The sequence below is a fragment of the Adiantum capillus-veneris genome, chromosome 15 (genome assembly GCF_014529385.1).
Source record: "Adiantum capillus-veneris isolate H3 chromosome 15, ASM1452938v2, whole genome shotgun sequence".
Classification (NCBI taxonomy): domain Eukaryota; kingdom Viridiplantae; phylum Streptophyta; class Polypodiopsida; order Polypodiales; family Pteridaceae; genus Adiantum; species Adiantum capillus-veneris.
Window position 1 is genome coordinate 133,270,414 of NC_140945.1, and position 6,205 is coordinate 133,276,618.

Sequence of the window (6,205 nt, forward strand, 5' to 3'; positions counted from 1 at the left end):
TGCTTTGATGGATTTCTTGGCCATCGCCCTGAGTGCAATATAATCTTTGGAATGGAAGCTGTAACCTCCTTAACGGCATTGTCGATGTCACGCTTCATTGGTGTGGTACCAGATGAGATCAACTTTTTGATGTACTTCTAAAATAAGTTCAGAGATAGTACATGCATAACATCATATACTAAGTCTTTGGACAGGTCAAATGCATATAAGTGATATAATCTCTAGAGAATGGATTTCCCGGACAAACATGCATCCCGTAGTATATCTTCTTTAGCTTCTTTAGTAGAAGATCGTTTGGCTCGTTTGATTGCTTACCATGGTGTCATGCAGCTCCGCTGCCATGAAGAGAAAAAGAGCAGAGAAATGCAAGCTAAGATTCTTTTAAGCCTACACATTTAATGGTCCGTGATCATGGCTTGTGAACAGGCCAAGTTTAATGATTAATGTATGCCAAATGCAGCTTAAAAGGACCAACATATACCTCAATGATGCCAAAAATGATTATGCTTGAAGTGAGCACAGATGGAAGTTTATGATCTAGAACTATAGTGCTTGAAGTGCTCTACCGGCCTGTCTTTACGGCTCGTCGATTGGAGCCACGGTGAAGAAGTTATGGCACTTTGAAGTTTAAGTCGATTGCAGATCCGTACCGGATTGGGCAACTGCAGCTGATGTGACATAATTGAAATGAATGCACGGGCCTGAAGTGCTCAATTTTTGGAGCCCATCGCTCCTTTCAGATCAGTGATTGGAGTTATGATTGCCAAGATATCGCGAGTTTAAGTTTCCCTAGGGGCCGGTTCCGTGCCAGCTCGATCGCCTCGATCGGTGTGCCATCTGGGAATTTTACAGCCTCGACAGGGTTTGTATGCATTTTATGCAATTTGAGTGGTCTACAGGGATTTACGGCTCGTCAGAGAGAGTCTGGGTTAATCAGATAATACGGCTTGAGGCCGATTACAGTTACCGGCACTGCTAAGGTGGGTAATTTTGGCATTATTCGAGATGCTGATATGGGCAGTAAAATTCATGATGAAATTGTCAGTTTAGGGCTCTCATCCTCGTCCTTCGTGTATGCCTAATGTGGTGCTGTTACGAAAGCACAAAAAGTTCTTGATGAACTCTTCATCCGAAATGTCGGCCCATGGGACATATTGATTGTGGGATATGCTTAGCGGCCACTGGGAGTGCTTGGTATTGTTTAGTCGATATGTATGCCAAATCTAATGCTTGGCAAAGCCTTGGTCGGCATGTATGCAAAATGTGGTGCCCTTCATACCCTAAGGGCTACCCACTAACAAAGCTGGCCCGCCCATAAGCCTAACAAAATGGCCACCCAACTTTAATAAGGGCTTAAGTGTGTAAGCGAAGAAGGAAAAAACAAGGCATGGTGTGGACAAACAGCTGGGGCAGAGCGCAGGAGGAAAAAAGCTCTCAACGGCGGCTATGGTGCTCGGACAAGCTTGAGCATGAAGCGAAAGACGTGAAGCAGACCATGGCTCTCCCTTCCAGCACCAGCGGGGTTGTCATCTGAACTGGTCTAAATCGGAGCTGCCACGTCATAGCGTCATTTACTGCGCCACGTCAGTGACGCCGGGCAGGCCCCGGGCCTCTGGCTGTGGGAGGTGTTAAAGAGAGAGAACAAGAGACAATGACAACTCTGCAAATTATCGCAATCATCAGTTAATTGAATATTACTTTGAGTACAACTTAGTCCTTACGCCAAGGCGAGCTGTTAACAGCACCGTCACTTGGATCATCTGCTAACGAGGAGTTTAGGCTCCCGCTTTACAGACTTAACCAGACCGTTAACGACACCGGACTTAAAAGAATGTTAATTCAATATCTGTATGATGACGGTTGTGGAAATGTCCTCCTGTCGCTTTATACTGTCTTTGAATTATCTGCTTCAACTGCACTTGGAATCTGCAAGTTTCAATTCTATCCGCTCAATACCTTGATCATCAAGCTTCATTTATCACCAATTATCCTATATCTTCCTGCTTGCATGCCTTGACAAACTTGCCGCCTTGCTTCCTCGACCAAGCTTGTTTCTTCTCCTTGCTTGCTTGTCTCGACAAGCTTCTCTTTGATTGCTTTAACCTCGACAATATCCTCTCAAGCTTCGCTTCCTTGTTTGTTGTTACTCGTTGTAACCTCCCTCTCCTCGTTTTTTTTCTTGCTTCAAGGATGAGAACGAGTGAGAGAGAGAGAACAAGCTTTGCTTGTATTGGAGATTGAGAAAGACAGAGACCTCGCCTTGCTCCTTTCTCCTCGCCTTCGTTGGCTTGCCAATCTTCTCATGCTAAAGCCCGATGGAGCGAGAGAGAGATGCTTCCTCCCTTGGCCTTGCCTTCATTACCTTCGTTGAAGCCTCTCGTTGGCTTTCCCCTCGAGTGTCCTCCTCCTTCAACTTGCCTCGAATGCCCCTCGTTTCATGCAATCCCCTCTTCACATGTTGTCTTGCCATCCCCCACTTGCTAAAGAGGCCAAGCTATTAATAGCGTGCCCTTAGCTGTGGGGCCTGGCGTCACTGACGTGGCACAGAAAATGACGCTATGACGTGGCAGCTGTGATTTCGACTAGTTCAGATGACGACCCCGCTGGTGCCGGAAGGGAGCGCCATGGTCTGCTTCACGTTTTTCGCTTCATGCTCAAGCTTGTCCAAGCACCATAGCCGCTGTTGAGAGCTTTTTTCCTCCTGCGCTCTACCCCCACTGTCTGTCCATGCCATGCCTTGTTTCTTCCTTCTTTGCTTACACACTTAAGCCCTTATTAAAGTTGGGCGGCCATTTTGTTAGGCTTATGGGCGGGCGAGCTTTGTTAGTGGGTAGCCCTTAGGGTATGAAGGGCACCACATTTTGCATACATGCCGATCAAGGCTTTGCCAAGCATTAGATTTGGCATACATATCGACTAAACAATACCAAGCACTCCCAGTGGCCGCTAAGCATATCCCACAATCAATATGTCCCATGGGCCGACATTTCGGAAGAAGAGTTCATCAAGAACTTTTTGTGCTTTCGTAACGGCACCACATTAGGCATACACGGCGGACGAGGATGAGAGCCCTAAACTGACAATTTCATCGTGAATTTTACTGCCCATATCAGCATCTCGAATAATGCCAAAATTACCCACCTTAGCTGTGCCGGTAACTGTCATCGGCCTCAAGCCGTATTATCTGATCAACCCAGACTCTCTCTGACGAGCCGTAAATCCCTGTAGACCACTCAAACTGCATAAAATGCATACAAACCCTGTCGAGGCTATAAAATTCCCAGATGGTACACCGATCGAGGCGACCGACCTAGCACGAAACCGGCCCCCGGGGAAACCTAAAGTGGCGATATCTTGGCAACCAGAACTCCGATCACTGATTTGAAAGGAGCGATGGGCTCCAGAAATTGAGCACTTCAGGCCCGTGCATTCATTTCAATTATGTCACATCAGCTGCAGTTTCCCAATCCGATATGGATATGCAATCGACTTAAACTTCAAAGTGCCATAACTTCTTCACTGTGGCTCCAATCGACGAGCCGTAAAGACAAGCTGGTAGAGCACTTCAAGCACTACAGTTCTAGATCATAAACTCCCATCTGTGCTCACTTCAAGAATAATCATTTTTGGCATCATTAAGGTAGCTGTTGGCCCTTTTAAGCGGCATCTGGCATACATTAATCATTAAACTTGGCCTGTTAACAAGCCCTGATCACTGACCATTAAATGTGTAGGCTTAAAAGAATCTTAGCTTGCATTTCTCTACTCTTTTTCTCTACATGGCAGCGGAGCTGCATGACAACGGTCCACATGTCTTCTACATGTCGACCTTGAGGAGGATTTCTAGCTTGAAATATGTTATTATCATACACATATCTTGACCCATTTGCATCTTGTTGAAGTGATGCATGTGCTTTACAACGTCGACAAAAGCTCTTTCTGCCATCTTTGAATTGTCCCAGCTTACATTGAGCTGGATGGTCCCCAGTGCACATCATTAGGATTCCTCGCAGCTTTGTTGTTTCATCTGGAAGCCCTTGATGAATACGGCTTTCGTTGTAGGCATAGTTAGCTTCGAAACCATCTAAAAATAAGCTTTCTAGATCCAGAAGCAATGGTTGTAGGTAAGAAGACAGAATGTCTCCATGATTCTTCTCCAACTCTTTGTTTGATAGGGGAAGAAACAATACTGGAATAGAACCAAGAGTAGATCGTTTTTCTCCATTCAAGACAGTAACCTCAACTACTGCACTATCCTTCATAGTTGTCGATGCTGCTTGAAATCCATCCCAATGCAAAAGAAGAGATTTTTTTTTTTGGGTCTCCTTTGATAAGCTTTCTCTCTCCCGAATATTCTTTTTACACTTGGTACATGCAAACTCGTAGGCTTGTGTGTCCTCATTCCAGCTTCTGAGAAGCTCTTTACTTGACAAACACTTAGGAAATGCACGATACGTCATCTTGCACTTGTCATTTTGACACACAAATGGAGCCTCCCAAAGAGCATCAAGATTCCAAAAGTCTTGGTAAATCCGCATCTTCTCTCCATCCCAAACTTCTTGAATGAAGTCAGGAGACTGAGAAGGATCCTTACCCAACCACCGTTCTCGAGCTCTCCGCATGCTTAAGAAATCATGACAATATTCTTCAATTTGATAGAGACACCTCAATTGATCTATCAACGATGTGAATAAGAATGGCATCATCTCCTTTCTGCTTCTACTGCACTTTGAACATCTTTCACAACATATAAGGAAATCCCGTTGACAACGTCTTGATCGGATTCCATCGATGCAAACACACATAGAGGTGTCTCAATCAGCATCTTCTTGGCTAGGTGGAAAGACTTGTGGTTCATGGGGATGACTTTCACTGCCAAGACATAGTTTCCATTCCTGAGGAATGACCATACCTTTGTCTTTATAGAGCTTTAGTATTTCAGAGAAGTTACTAGGTGTATTGAAATCATTAAGACTTCCATTCCAATCACTGCTCTTCTCTATCAATAGCTTAGAAAGACATTTCTCCTTACCTTCACAAATAGAGCCTAAGCCCTGAAATAAGATACGCATCACATCGTCCTGAAGCTTTATGGAAGCTCGATGGAAATCCATCACAGATTGGATCCTAATAATGGTATTCCAAATAGCTTCGTTGAGAGCATACTCGTGATTGTGCTTTGTGTTCATTCTGAAAAATACGTTATTCACACGTCACTACCAACACATGAGAACTTGCCTACATGAATCATTAGAGAAATAGATTGCTAATTCCAATCCATGAGATTGCTATCTTGTTAGCACTTAACATAAGTTTATCATGTTAAGCCTATCATTCATCTCTCTCTCTCTCTCTCTCTCTCTCTCACACACACACACACACACACCCACATACACACACAAAATGATGACTCATGACTTTTTCGTATGATTTAAGTTGTAAAGCTTTTATGGTGATACCTAAATGGTTTGTCCACGTTGCGGTATTCTAGCGTTGGAACCCTATGTCCTAAATGAGTTCATTAGATTAGGTATTCTAGTTTTGGAACTCTAAATGGTTTGTACACGCATTTTCTGGTCACGCGCAAATAACTAAACCTACATAGTTCAACTATGCATGCATTGGCCAATCACGATTGCTCACATACTCACGTGTGCTTCGGGCATGCAAATGTTGTACTACATGAGCCTTCCCAGCATTTCATCCATAAGTGGTATCTTGTGCTGCAGCGCATACTCAAAGCAACCTACCATGGTCCCTACTCCATACGCATCTTCATTGATCTTCTTACTGCGGATGCCCACACTCCTACAAGCTCGTCCCACTCCTACAAGCTGACAATGTCTCAGCTAATCCTCAGCTAACGAAGGTGATTAATTTAGGGCAACTCCATTAATCACCCTGCCCATTCTCGCTGTCGTTTACCAACAGGGTGTCTTGTATGAGGATTTCAATCGCGATCTTCAAAAAACTGCGAGAGAAAGCAACACTGAAGAGCATCTCACCACATAGAGCGCCATCCCTTCTATTATAATCACCCAAACCCACAGAGCGCCATCTCATAAAAAAATCCCCAGCTGGTTATTATTGTTGTATAAAAATTGTTGTTTGCTCTCTCTCTCTCTCTCTCTCTCTCTCTCTCTCTCTCTCTCTCTCAATAGAATTATCTTCAAGTCCTTGCATGGATCGAATGCTCAACCCTAGC

At 44.3% G+C, this 6,205-nt stretch overlaps 1 pseudogene; it reads right to left on the minus strand.

Annotated features, from left to right (window-relative positions):
* Positions 1 to 3,039: 3,039 nt before the first annotated feature.
* Positions 3,040 to 5,179, minus strand: LOC147441513 (uncharacterized; annotated as a pseudogene).
* Positions 5,180 to 6,205: the final 1,026 nt, after the last annotated feature.